The 14,647-nt window shown below is 42.6% G+C and overlaps 1 long non-coding RNA gene across 1 annotated transcript; it reads right to left on the bottom strand.

Moving 5' to 3' along the window:
- Positions 1 to 8,525: 8,525 nt before the first annotated feature.
- Positions 8,526 to 10,786, bottom strand: LOC147854151 (uncharacterized). The gene is made up of 3 exons (XR_015531199.1): positions 10,754 to 10,786; positions 10,450 to 10,473; positions 8,526 to 8,917 (listed from the first exon to the last, which is right to left on the bottom strand). It is a non-coding gene; the product is annotated as an uncharacterized LOC147854151 (long non-coding RNA).
- Positions 10,787 to 14,647: the final 3,861 nt, after the last annotated feature.

Here is a 14,647-nt window from a genome sequence, read left to right as displayed (position 1 = left end):
GTCTAAACATGTGGTATAGTCATATGTATCAAGGATGTTGTATGGTCTTGGTCATATTTGAACTCGAGACCTCGAGAACAAATACATTAAACACTTGAGCCAACCAAGTAAGTTGGTCTTCTCGAATGTTTAATGTTTGATGCGTAAGAGATATGCGAGGCAATTGATCATATATGTTTTTTTAAAAGAACATATATGTCAAGGTCCTTATTTCGCCCTCATTTACCAAAACTATGTTGGTACGTTACCTAACCTCAAGTCTCGTAATTACGATGGCATACGCCAAAGTGCAACCTAATGGTGAAGCCAAATGAGCCTTGTTTCGTAGTAGCTCACGTGGGCCATCACATGGTCACGTCATTACGAATGCCTCTCGTAAGAACGAGCTCATGGTGGCATCGTATCCATGTAACGAGGGAGGGATGTTGGATACGCGCGTCATTGGAGCGACCTCACTTGAAGTGGGTCAAGCCTACGTACTCAACATCATTTTGGCTATTGGCGTTTCTTTACGTAACGAAATCGAGGTCGTCAACGGGGTTATCAACAATAAAAAAATGTTGAAAAAGGATGGTGACAACGCCATCTCTCACAAAAAGTGAGGACGGCCACCAACATCCTTTTCCCCGATCATGACAACTTTCGATATAATCACGTAATAACGAATATACACATATTTTACTTATCACATATATACGATCAAATACGTATATATGTGACCACATATGCCTATATTCAACATATCGTTATAGAAAATAGCCACAAATGATGTGATCGAGATTACGTAATCGAGGTATATACCTTTTCGCACACGAAAACATCCACAAATAAGAGATCATCGTAATACGCAATGGAGGTATTGACCTCTTACGCATACGAGACCAAATCGCATATCGTTTACAACAAATCAAGGTATTAAACTCATACGCAAACGTAACATATGTTCGTGAACGTAATACGTAATTGAGGTATTAACCTCGTACGCATACGACACTCATCACATATTATTAATATGTCAAACGAGGTATTGACCTCGTGCACATATGTAAACGTTTTAGATAATCAATTAAAGACCACTACAACATCATTGACTTAATGAAAAAAAATTACATATAAACTAAACACATGATTTGATGGGAGAAGAGAGAATAGAAAGAAAATTATGGAAAGAGTTACCGAAGTTCTTTGTTGATCGTTGTCTGGATCAAGGCCAACCGCACAACGATCGATCAGCATCAATCAAAAGACAAATGAAAAACAAAGAAACATTAGTACAAAAATCTGATACCAAATCCAACGCATATCATTTCGAACGAATCGAGGTAATAACTCCGAAACCACATGTTTAGACTTAAGGTCTAAGTGCACCTCGGGTCCTCGTAATAGGACTTAAAGAGCCGAAACCACTTATGTGGGCACCGAAACATAGTTTATTGTTAACATTTTTTTTCGTGTATAAACTATTCATGACGCGAACATACATGGTTGAGCCTCGGGAGCCACCATGAAAAAATCGATATAAAGATCAGGGAAAGACATTTATTTGTCACCCCCATGGTTTTTAAAACACCTTTGTGTTACCATAGTAACCTGATCTCGAACCTCATCTCATACGTCTAGAGGGGTATTGACGTGAGATAATGATATCGATTAATGCTCGCCCATGATATGTTTACATCACGACATGATGTTATGACTATATCTCTGACCTTATCCTATTTCTTTCCAGAAATAATCTTTAATGGCTCAAATTAACGACCCGATGTCATCCGCTCAAGCGGAAGGAACTCAAGGGAATCCTCCTGGACAAATGTCCACTGAGATGTATTTGGCACAAATAACCCAATTCCTTAGTTTCACCGCTCAACAGATGACCGAACTTCGGCAATCTCAGAGTGCTCTTGAGGCACGTGTCATTAGTCTACAACGTGAGACTAATAGACCTGATGAGCGACAAGGTGAACCATCATTTGTCGTTAAGCCATTTACGGGAGACAAAAAGGAAAGAACCGAAGAAGCAATCTGCACATGGCTGGGACGATGGGAGTCTCATTTTGAGCTCTATCCCACGCCAGATAGTACGAAGATTGCATATGTCGGCCGAGAACTCGGGGGTAAGGCCGCCGCCTGGTGGCGTGGCCTCCGTACTATGGGGAAATTGCCCGATACCTGGACTATTTTGTCACGGTTTTTAAGGGCCAATTTCTGCAACCTCCCTCTCGAACCGAGGCAGCACAAGCTTTAATGAACCTCTCTAGCAGGAAATTTTCCTCGCTAGAAGACTATGTTCACCATGCTAGAACCCAAATCCAAAAATCGGGTCTAGAAGGAGACAATTGGTTGATAGCTTGTTTCTCAATGGCATCCCCAATTCGGACTATCACTGGATAGTGCACGATAAGGATCCAAAATCCTTCGAAGAGGCCGTTGAAATAGTTCTTCGCTATCAACGCACTTCGAAGAAGGACCATAACAAACCCAACGAAGCGCCCGGACTAAGCAGTTGCAATTTGTTGGAAACGCAAGACACCCAACGAATTCCTGGATCGCGATTGTAAGCGACAACATCCTTTTGTGTATTCTGCAAAAAGAAGGGTCATACAAAAGATCAATGTCGAAAGCTCCAACAGAAAGAGCACGACAACAAAGCTAAAGCTGCAGACCATAAAGGTCAGATTCCTAATGTCCTTCAGGTCTATACACATCATTTAAGTAATTGTCAATGTTCTTTCCCTCACTATGTATTGGGTCCCAATGATTTACTACGTGCAAACGGGTATATCAATGGATCTCCCGTACAATTTTATTTGATTCGGGAAGCTCACACAATTTTGTGAATGATCGTTTGGTTCAGATATGGGGAATCCAACCCACCGTAAGTGATCACACCTACACGGTGCACTTGGCTGATGGAAGAGTACAATACATCAACGGGCGATTCATTCATTAGGAATGTCTATTGATACTTATATAGAGGAAGTAGACTTCCATGTAATGAATCTTTGTACCACCGATGTAATACTGGGTTATCCCTGGTTTTATAATAAAAACTCTTCTTTATTTATTGATTGGGTTCGTCATTCCATTTCTTTTGTACTGAACGATTGTACGCATTTTATTCAATGTGTAAAAAAACAATCCCTCTCGATTGTTTCCTCGTGTCCATCAATATCTGAGTTGTCTTGTTCTACGTTATTTTATTGTGTACTTGATCCGGACATTCACGTTTACAATATCGATAATGTCCCGATTCAATTAACATATTTTGAACAACAACAACTGATGAAATCATAAATGATTTTCATGATGTTTTTCCAAGTGAACTACCTGATGGGTTACCTCCTAAACGTAATATAGACCATCGTATAGATATTGTACCTGGTGTTGCACCAATAAGTATACCTCCGTATCGCTTAAGTCGATCCGAAGAAGATGAGGTATCTAAGCAACTCAAGGACTATTTACGAATGGGTTATATACGTTATAGTAAATCTCCATGGGGTGCACCAGTTCTCTTGGTTAAAAAGAAAGAGGGCACATGGCGTATGTGTATTAATTACCGACGCTTGAATAAAGTGACGATCAAGAATTCGTATCCATTGCCCCGGGCTGACGATCTAATTGACCGTCTCCAGGGAGCTCGGTATTTTACGAAACTTGATCTCCGTACTGGCTACCATCAAATACGAATAAGTGAGGACGATGTTCCTAAAACGGCATTTCGTACGCGCGATGGCCATTACGAGTTTTTGGTTATGCCTTTTGGTTTGACTAATGCTCCGGCTACTTTTCAACAAGAAATGAATGACATTTTCCGAGAACAACTTGGAAAATTTGTCGTTATTTTCTTGGATGATATTTTAGTATATAGCCGTACATTACAAGAACATGCTAGACATGTCCGCTTTGTTTTACAAACATTGCGTGACAAACAGTTTTATGCGAAGATCTCAAAATGTGAGTTCTTCAAGAAATCAATTACTTATCTAGGACATCTCATAACCGAACGAGGAGTTGAAATTGATCCTTCTCGCATTGAGAAAATCAAGCTTTGGCCCACTCTTCGGAATATTCGAGAAGTTCGATCATTCCTTGGTTTTGTGGGGTTTTTGCGATCCACCCGACCACCCCCGAGCGAAGGGATCGAGACGGACTCGAGCCTCGATCGGCGTCCCATACCACCGCCTTGGCGTCGAGTCGTACCTGGATGATAGCGCGCTTGCTACAAGAGTCGTTCCACTCACGGACAGAGTCTCGACGTAGTCAATGCATGATGAAATGAGGGTAGCTAGGCCTCTTATTTATAGTAATTCTCAAGGCCCCCAGCCATGTTCACACTTGGCCTCATGGGTTGTCTCAATCCCGAGGATTAAAAGTAATCCTCCCCTTCTTTAGACTCTTTGTTTAACCCTCACACTTATCCACGTGTATAGAATACTACGACAATTCTCACCACGGGATATTATATGGTCATGCCCGTAACATACTCCCCCTCTTTAAAACATTGCACTCTTGCAATGGAAAGTTAGGGAAGTTAGTTGTTAGAGTCGTTTCGCGTTCCCATGTGGCATCTTTGATTGATTTATCCATCCATTTTATTTTAAATTCTCGGATTTCCTTAGTACGTAATTTTTTTGTTTTAACATCGAGAATTCTTTCTGGTACATGTGGTTTAGAAGATAAATCTTCAGAAGTAACCAGAGTTTCAGTTGTAACTGTATTGTCGCCAGAACCTAGAAGTTCTTTTAGACGACTTACATGAAAGACTGGATGAATTCCGACACCATCGGGAAGAGCGAGACGATAGGCTGATGACCCAATGCGTTTGAGGACTGTAAAAGGTCCACAAAACCGTGGGGCTAACTTAGCGCACTTACCCGTAGACAATGTCTTAGAATTGTGAGGTACACGTAAAAATACCTTCTGTCCAGGGTTGAATACACGAGGTTGCCTATGATGATCGGCATAAAAACGCGCTCTATCTTGAGCTGTTTTTATATTATCCCGTGCAATATGCAACATATCTTGCATATCCCGAAGAAAGTTTTGCGTACTTCGCAACTCATCATGATGTATATTAACATCAATCGGGGCTCGTGGCTATAATCCATACATCAACATAAAAGGACTATATCCCGTCGACGTATGCTTGGAGCTGTTATAAGCAAACTCCAAAATTGGGAGATAACGTTCCCATTTTGTTGGTTTTGCACCAACGTATGCTCGAAGCATGTCCTCAATAATTTGATTTACTCGTTCTGTCTGTCCATCGGATTGAGGATGATCCGTGGAGCTCATGCTCAACGTAGTTTCTAACTTCTTAAAGACTTGCGTCCAGAAGTCACTAGTAAACTTCGGATCTCGGTCACTCACGATATCCATCGGTAACCCGTAAAAACGAAATAACTCATCAACGAATTGGTAAGCCAATTCAGGAGCTGTTACCGTGGTTTTAGTAGCAATAAATTTGGCCATTTTAGTGAGTCTGTCAACCACAACCCATATGGCATCATGACCTTTTTGGGTGCGAGGAAGGCTAACAATAAAATCCATGGATATACTTTCCCACTTATTATTGGGAATGTCCAAGGGATGTAAAAGTCCTGCGGCTTTAAGTCGCTCGGCTTTGTTAACCTAACATTGGTGACATTTAGTCACATAGCTATGTATGTCAGGACGCATCTTAGGCCAATAAAATTGAGTGGAGATGAGAACGAGTGTACGATGTATTCCAGGGTGCCCTGCTGAGGGTGCATCATGGCATTCAAAAAGAATTCTCTTTTTGACCTCAGGTAAATCTGGAACACAAACCTTCCCATTACGGTAGAGCAGACCGTTAGCAATGTGGAAGTATTCCTTCGAGGGTGTGGTGGTGTCTGTTCCAGACTCGACTCTTGCCCAGTATTTTGCAAAATAATTGTCATCAGGATACTTTCCTCGAAGGTGATCATAAAGATCTGATGTTATTTCAGTGAAGCTAAGCATGTTAACTTCACGGATGCGACTTAGTGCATCAGCGACAGTATTCATGGAACCTTTACGATATCGTATGGAAAAATCAAAGTCCTGGATGAGATCAGCCCATCGTGCCTTACGACCTTTCAGGTCTTGTTGGTCACAAAAATATTTCAAGGACTCGTGGTCCGTAGTTACCACAAAGCGATTTCCATAAAGATAATGGCGCCATGTTTTGAGCGCATGTATAACCGCAAATAATTCCTTTTCTTGAACGGTATACCGACATTGAGAAGAATCAAGTTTCTTACTCTCGAATGCTATTGGTTTACCATCTTGATACAAGACAGCACCTATAGCATAATCGCTTGCGTCGGTTTCAACCTCAAAAGGTTTTGAAGGATCGGGTAAAAGAAGTGAAGGAGCCTTGCATACCAAGTCCTTGAGTTCCTTAAAGGCGAGGTCTAGTGTAGCATTCCACACAATAGGTTTTGTAGACTTACGCGTTTGACCTTTTAGAAGATCAGTAAACGGCGTCGTCAATTGTGAGTAATTACGAAGAGATTTTCGCAAAAATCTGACAAAACCAAGGAATGATCGAACTTCTCGAATATTCCGAAGAGTGGGCCAAAGCTTGATTTTCTCGATGCGAGAAGGATCAATTTCAACTCCTCGTTCGGTTATGAGATGTCCAAGATAAGTAATTGATTTCTTGAAGAACTCACATTTTGAGATCTTCGCGTAAAATTGTTTGTCACGCAATATTTGTAAAACAAAGCGGACATGTCTAGCATGTTCTTGTAATGTACGGCTATAAACTAAAATATCATCTAAGAAGATAACGACAAATTTTCCAAGTTGTTCTCGGAAAATGTCATTCATTTCTTGTTGAAATGTAGCCGGAGCATTGGTCAAACCAAAAGGCATAACCAAAAACTCATAATGGCCGTAGCGCGTACGAAATGTTGTTTTAGGAACATCGTCCTCACTTATTCGTATTTGATGGTAGCCAGTACGGAGATCAAGTTTCGTAAAATACCGTGCTCCCTGGAGACGGTCAATTAGATCGTCAGCCCGGGGCAATGGGTACGAATTCTTGATCGTCACTTTATTCAAGCGTCGGTAATTAATACACATACGCCATGTGCCCTCTTTCTTTTTAACCAAGAGAACTGGTGCACCCCATGGAGATTTACTATAACGTATATAACCCATTCGTAAATAGTCCTTAAGTTGCTTAGCTACCTCATCCTCTTCAGATCGACTTAGGCGATACGGAGGTATACTAATGGGTGCAATGCCAGGTACAATATCTATACGATGGTCTATATTACGTTTAGGAGGTAAACCATCAGGTAGTTCACTCGGAAAAACATCACGAAAATCGTTTACGATTTCATCAAGTTGTTTTTGTTCAAAATATGTTAATTGACCCGAGACATTATCGATATTGTAAACGTGAATGTCCGGATCAAGTACACAATAAAATAACGTAGAACAAGACAACTCGGATATTGATGGACACGAGGAAACAATCGAGAGGGATTGTTTTGTTACACATTGAATAAAATGCGTACAATCGTTGAGTACAAAAGAAATGGAATGGCGAACCCAATCAATAAATAAAGAAGAGCTTTTATTATAAAACCAGGGATAACCCAGTATTACATCGGTGGTACTAAGATTCATTACATGGAAGTCTACTTCCTCTATATAGGTATCAATAGAAATTCCTAAAGAATGAATCGCCCCGTTGATGTGTTGTACTCTTCCATCAGCCAAGTGCACCGTGTAGGTGTGATCACTTACGGTGGGTTGGATTCCCCATATCTGTACCAAACAATCATTCACAAAATTGTGTGAGCTTCCCGAATCAAATAAAAATTGTACGGGAGATCCATTGATATACCCGTTTGCACGTAGTAAATCATTGGGACCCAATACATAATGAGGGAAAGAACATTGACAATTACTCAAATGATGTGTATAGACCTGAAGGACATTAGGAATCTGACCTTTATGGTCTGTAGCTTTAGGTTTGGCGTCGTGCTCTTTTCGTTGGAGCTTACGACATTGCTCTTTTGTATGACCCTTCTTTTTGCAGAATACGCAAAAAGGATGTTGTCGCTTATAATCGCGATCCATGAATTCGTTGGGTGTCTTACGTTTCCCAGCGAATTGCGACTGCTTAGTCCCGGGCGCTTCGTTGGGTTTGTTATGGTCCTTCTTCGAAGTGCGTTGATAGCGAAGAACTATCTCAACGGCCTCTTCGAAGGATTTTGGATCCTTATCGTGCACTATCCAGTGATAGTCCGAATTGGGGATGCCATTGACAAAACAAGCTATTAACCAATTGTCCCCTTCTAGACCCGATTTTTGGATTTGGGTTCTAGCATGGTGGACATAGTCTTCTAGCGAGGAAAACTTCCTGCTAGAGAGGTTCATTAAAGCTTGTGCTGCCTCGGTTCGAGAGGGAGGTTGTAGAAATTGACCCTTGAAAACTGTGACAAAGTCTGTCCAGGTCTTGGGCAATCTCCCCAAAGTTCGGAGCCCACGCCACCAAGCGGCGGCCTTACCCCCTAGTTCTCGGCCGACATATGCAATCTTCGTACTATCTGGCGTGGGATAGAGCTCAAAATGAGACTCCCATCGGCCCAGCCACGTGCAGATTGCTTCTTCGGTTCTTTCCTTTTTATCTCCCGTAAATGGCTTTACGACAAATGATGGTTCACCCTGACGCTCATCAGGTCTATTAATCTCATTTTGGAGACTAATGACTCGTGCCTCGAGAGCACTTTGAGATTGCCGAAATTCGGTCAACTGCTGCGCGGTTGAACTAAGGAAATGTTGTACTTGTAAAATATACGCCTCAATGGACATTGTCCCAGGAGGATTTCCTTGAGTTCTTTCCGCTTGAGCGGAGGGCATCGGGTCGTTATTCTGAGCCATTGAATGATTATTTCTGGCAAAGAAATAAGATAAGGTCAGACAAATAGTCATAACATCTTGTCGTGGTGTAAACATTTCATGGGCAAACATTAATCGATATCATGATCTCACGTCAATACCCCTCTAGACGTATGAGATGAGGTTCAAGATCAGGTTACTATGGTAACACAGAGGTGTTTTAAAAACCATGGGGGTGACAAATGAATGCCTTTCCCTGATCTCTATATCGATTTTTTTCATGGCGGCTCCCCGAGGCTCAACCATGTATGTTCGCGTCATGAATAGTTTATACACGAAAAAAATGTTAACAATAACTATGTTTCTGTGCCCACATATGTGGTTTCGGCTCTTTAAGTCCTATTACGAGGACCCCGAAGTGCACTTAGACCTAAAGTCTAAACATGTATCATAGTCATATGTATCAACGATGTTGTATGGTGTTGGTCATATTTGAACTCGAGACCTCGAGGACAAATACATTAAACACTTGAGCCAACCAAGTAGATTGCGCGTCTTGAATGTTTAATGTTTGAGGCGTATTCGAGATATGCGAGGCATTTGCCCCTATATGTTTTTGTTTAAAAGAAACATATAGGTCAAGTGGCCTTATTTCTCCCTCATTTATTACCCACTATGGTTGTACGCTACCTAACCTCAAGCCTCGTAATTACGATGGCATATGCCAAAGTGTAACCTAATGGTCAAGCCGAATGAGCCCTTGTGTCTTCGTAGGCTCATGTGGCCCATCACATGGTCACGTCATTACGAATGCCACTCGTAAGAACGAGCTCATGGTGGCATCGTATCCATGTAACGAGGGGAGATGTTGGATACGTGTGTCATTAGAGCGACCCTACTTGATGTGGATCAAGCCCGACGTATTCAACATCATTTTGGCTATACGAGGTTCGTTACGTAACGAAATATCAAAGTGACCAACGGGAATTTCAACAATAAAAATTGTTGATAAAAGGGATGGTGACAACGCCATTCTCACAAAAATGTGAGGACGGCCACCAAAATCCTCTCCCCAAGTAGGAAAACATTTGATATGAATCACGTAATCTAAAATATACACATATGTCAATATATCACATATATACGATCAGAGACGTATATAAGTGACCACATATACGTATACTAAATGAATCGTTTTTTTTATATAGCCAACAATGATGTATTCGGGATACGTAATCGAGGCATATACCTCTACGCACACGAAACATCCGAAAATAAGGTTAAGCGTAATTCGCAATTGAGGTATTGACCTCTTACGCATACTAAACCCAACGCATATCATTTCGAACGAATGGAGGTATTGACCTCGTACGCGAACGTAACATATGTTCGTGAACGTAATACGCAATTGAGGTAGTAACCTCGTACGCATACGACACTCATCACATATGATTTATATGTCAAACGATAACCAATTAAATACCACTTCAACATCATTGAATATATGAAAAAAAAACTACATATTAAGTATACACATGTATAGAAGGGAGAAGAAAAATTAGATAAAAAAAATTAAGGAAAATTTACCGAAGTTCTTTCGCTAATCCTTGTCTGCATGAAGGCGACCGCACAACGATCAATCGCCATCCCACGCGAAGACAAAAAGAAAACCAAAAGAAACGTTAGTACATATGCTCTGATACCAATTATTAGAGATTAGGTACTAAAGTAAGCATAAAATAAGGATATATCAATGATAGATCTAGAAAGAATAGAGAGAAAAGAGAGAAAGAAGGGTGCCGATCCACCCGACCACCCCCGAGCGAAGGGATCGAGACGGACTCGAGCCTCGATCGGCGTCCCATACCACCGCCTTGGCGTCGAGTCGTACCTGGATGATAGCGCGCTTGCTACAAGAGTCGTTTCACTCACGGACAGAGTCTCGACGTAGTCAATGCATCATGAAATGAGGGTAGCTAGGCCTCTTATTTATAGTAATTCTCAAGGCCCCCAGCCATGTTCACACTTGGCCTCATGGATTGTCTCAATCCCGAGGATTAAAAGTAATCCTCCCCTTCTTTAGACTCTTTGTTTAACCCTCACACTTATCCACGTGTATAGAATACTACGACAATTCTCACCACGGGATATTATATGGTCATGCCCGTAACAGAAAGTCAGGGCACTTCCAGAAGAATTGTTGACACTTCCAAGGAACCGACATCGCCGACTCGAAGAAGGGTCTGGACCAGAGGAATTTGGATAGGAAAGGAACGACGACAATCGCAACAAGTGAGGAAGAACTATTGCTCATCACTAAGGAGAATGAGTTGCACCTATTGAGAGGCGAGACGACATGGGTTGTCAATTCCGAAGCATCGTTTCATCTGACCCGCGACCGGAAATGTTTTTCATCTTACAGAGCCGGCGACCATGGTTTAGTGCGGATGGGAAATGAAGGATCATGCCGAATTGTCGGCATAAGAGACATGTGGCTGACGACGTCAATCGGGTGCAAGTTGTTGCTAAAAGATGTCTGACACGTTCTGGAGGTTTGGTTGAACCTGATATCAGCCGGTCGGCTAGATGATGAAGGCTACACGGGTAGCATCTGAAACAGAGTCATGCAATTCAGCAAAGGGACCTTGATTGTGCCTCGAGCCTGGAAAATCAACATTATGTACCTAATGCCCGAATATGCCAGGAAGAAGTGAACGTGGTATCTGACACTACCGGTGAGTTGTGGCAGAGGTTCTGTGACATGAACCAGAAGGGGATGCGTAGACTTGCCGAGGACAACCTCATTTCGGTGGTGAAAGACGTGCATCTTGAGAAGTGCACCGATTGTTTGGCTAGTAATCGGAAATGAACCTCCTTCCGATCGAGACCACCGACAAGACGGAAAGAACCACTAGAGCTTGTGCATATTGATGTATGCTAGATGGACACGAAGTCACATGCTAGGTCACAGTACTTCGTGACGTTCATAAATGACCACAACCGGAAGTTGTGGGTGTCATCGTTGAAGACGAAGGACCAAGTATTATCCGTCTTCAAGGAATTCCACGTGAGAGTGGAAAGAGAAAGCAACCAGAAGCTGACGGTGGTTCAAGCGGACAAACGGAGGCGAATACCGAGGGCAGTTCGAGGAGTAATGTCAGTCGAAGGGAATCCAACTCGAATTCACCGTGTCGAAGACCGGAACAGGACAAGACCCCGAATCAGATTCGGATGAAGAATAGTCGAAGGAACCAGTTGTCGAAAACCAAGGACGGAGATATCCGCTCAAGGAGAGAAGAGCCCCCCGAAGATTTCCGGATGCAGAGCACATTTTACTAACCGACGAGGGGGAACTGGAAAGCTTTGAAGAAGCTAAGAAAGACACCCACAACCGAAAGTGGTTAAGTGCCATGCAGGATGAGATGGATTCCTTGCATGAGAACCACACATATGCATTGACGGAGCTACCGAACGGAAAGAGAGCGCTCCGAAACAAGTGGGTGTACAAGCTAAAACCTAGAGACGCCGGAAATCCACCGAGATACAAAGCCCACATTGTGGTGAAGGGCTTCCAGTTAAAGAAAGGAGTGGATTTCGATTAAATCTTCACCCCAGTAGTGAAGATGACATCCATCCGGATAGTGTTGAGCATAGCGGCAAGCATGGACCTCGAGGTAGAGCAACTAGACGTCAAGACGACGTTCCTACATGGCGACCTCAAAGAAGAGATCTACATGCAACAACCGGAAGGATTCGTCAAGAAAGGGAAGGAGAACCTAGTGTGTCGGTCGAAGAAGAGCTTATACGGACTGAAGCAAGCCCCCTGGCAATGGTACCGGAAGTTTGACTCCTTCATGACCGATCAAGGATACCACAAGACGCAGGTTGACTACTGCATATTTGTGAAGAAGTTTGACGGAGGAGACTTCCTAATACTACTATTGTACGTGGGCGACATGTTAATCGTCGGACGAGGCCATATCAAAATCAGAATGTTGAAGAAGACCTTGAGTCGGTCATTCGCAAAGAAAAATATAGGACCGGCGAGACAGATTTTGGGAATGCACATAATCTGGGACCGGTCGAAGAAACTATTGTGGTTGTCACAAGAGAAGTACGTGACAAATGTGCTTCAAAGGTTCAACGTGTCGGATGCTAAGCCGGACGGGTCGACACTTCCTGCAAATTGCAAATTGTCCGGAAAGCAGAGCCTGAAGACAAAGGCAGAGAAGTCAGAAATGATGAAGATACAATGTGCCTCTACAGTCGGAAGCCTCATGTACACAATGGTTTGTACACGATTAGATATCGGATATGCAGTTGGAATGGTCAACCGGTTCATGAGCAATCCGGGAAGAGAGCATTAGGCCGCCATCAAGTGGATACTCCTGTACCTAAAAGGCACCTCGAGCATGTGCCTCCGATTCGACTTCGGTAAACCCCTATTGGGAGGTTTCACGGATTCGGCCATGTCAGCTGATGTAGATACCAGTCGATCAACATCCAGATATGTCATGACATATGCAAGGGGAGCTGTATCATGGCAGTTGAGGCTACAAAAGTCCATTGCACTGTTGACAACGGAAACAGAGTACATGGCAGTCGTGGAAGCCGAAAAGGAAGTAATTTGGATGATGGATCCTTCAAGAGGAATATTGGCTCTACTGCGACAGTCAAAGCGTCATCCACCTTGCAAAGAACATGGCCTACCATTCCAGGACGAAGCACATCCAACAAAGATATCATTGGCTTCGGGAGAAGGTAGAGAAGACCAAGACTTCACTCTAGTGAAGATCCACACGGAGGAGAACAGGTCGGATATGTTGACCAAAGTGTTGTCAGTCGACAAGCTAAATGCATGCTGAAGACGGATCGAACTGACGAAGACCCCATACCGGAGTGAAGGGGGAGATTGTTGAGATATCAATCCCTCTGGATGGGGATCTAGGAAGCCGGAGAAGATCGAGCCAGATCGGAGTGATCTGGAAGGATATCTGGAAACCGGATGGGATGGACACGGAAGGAATCCGACCGGATCCGATATGAACCAACAAATAGGAAGATATTAGTAAATATGTTTAGATGTGATCATTGAGGTCACACTTCTAAATAGTCCTAAAGTTATATAAGTATAAATATAACTAGGGCAACAGTGTCCAATAAGTTGTTGGTATTATTATTGTGTGTGTGTTGTATAGAGAGAGAGAGCAGTTTCTGTTGTAACCGCCGATTGGCGAAGACAGAGCTCGAGGTCACCCCTCCTCTATAGTGATCCTATTCAAAGTTAGAGAACTCTTGTGATTTTTCCACGATTAGGGTTTTCCATGATAACATCTGGCGTCATCTCTTCTATCTTGTCAAGTGCATTGCTACTTTCTATTTATTTCTTCGATTGTGTGTTTGGGACTCGGTTGTGGCAGAGCACTATTACTATCACGCGTTTTAGACATAAGTTCCGGGTCCAGACATAAAGATCCCCAGTGTTCAAACATAAGGTTCGAGGTCTAGACGGACACATAACATGAGGATGTCCACGACGAGATAATCAACAAAGAAGAAGGTGTCCGATGATGACAAGACGAGACGGAAGCGTCTCAAGGAAGGAGAAGGGTCACTGAAGAGGATATACTCACACATACATACAAACATACATGTGTGCATAACGATCGACAACGGTTCAGTTTGGTTCGGTTCGAAAAAAAAAACAAACCATTAAACCACGGTTTCTGACTGTTGAAACCGAATAAAAACTGAACCGAACCGTTTTTAAAAACCTAAACCTAAT

Source organism: Azolla caroliniana, unplaced genomic scaffold (genome assembly GCF_043228905.1).
Source record: "Azolla caroliniana isolate FFs.n. ecotype wild unplaced genomic scaffold, voAzoCaro1.0.p SCAF_16, whole genome shotgun sequence".
Lineage (NCBI taxonomy): Eukaryota > Viridiplantae > Streptophyta > Polypodiopsida > Salviniales > Salviniaceae > Azolla > Azolla caroliniana.
The sequence above is the reverse complement of the archived record's forward strand: the minus strand, read 5'-3'. Positions and strand labels throughout refer to the sequence as shown.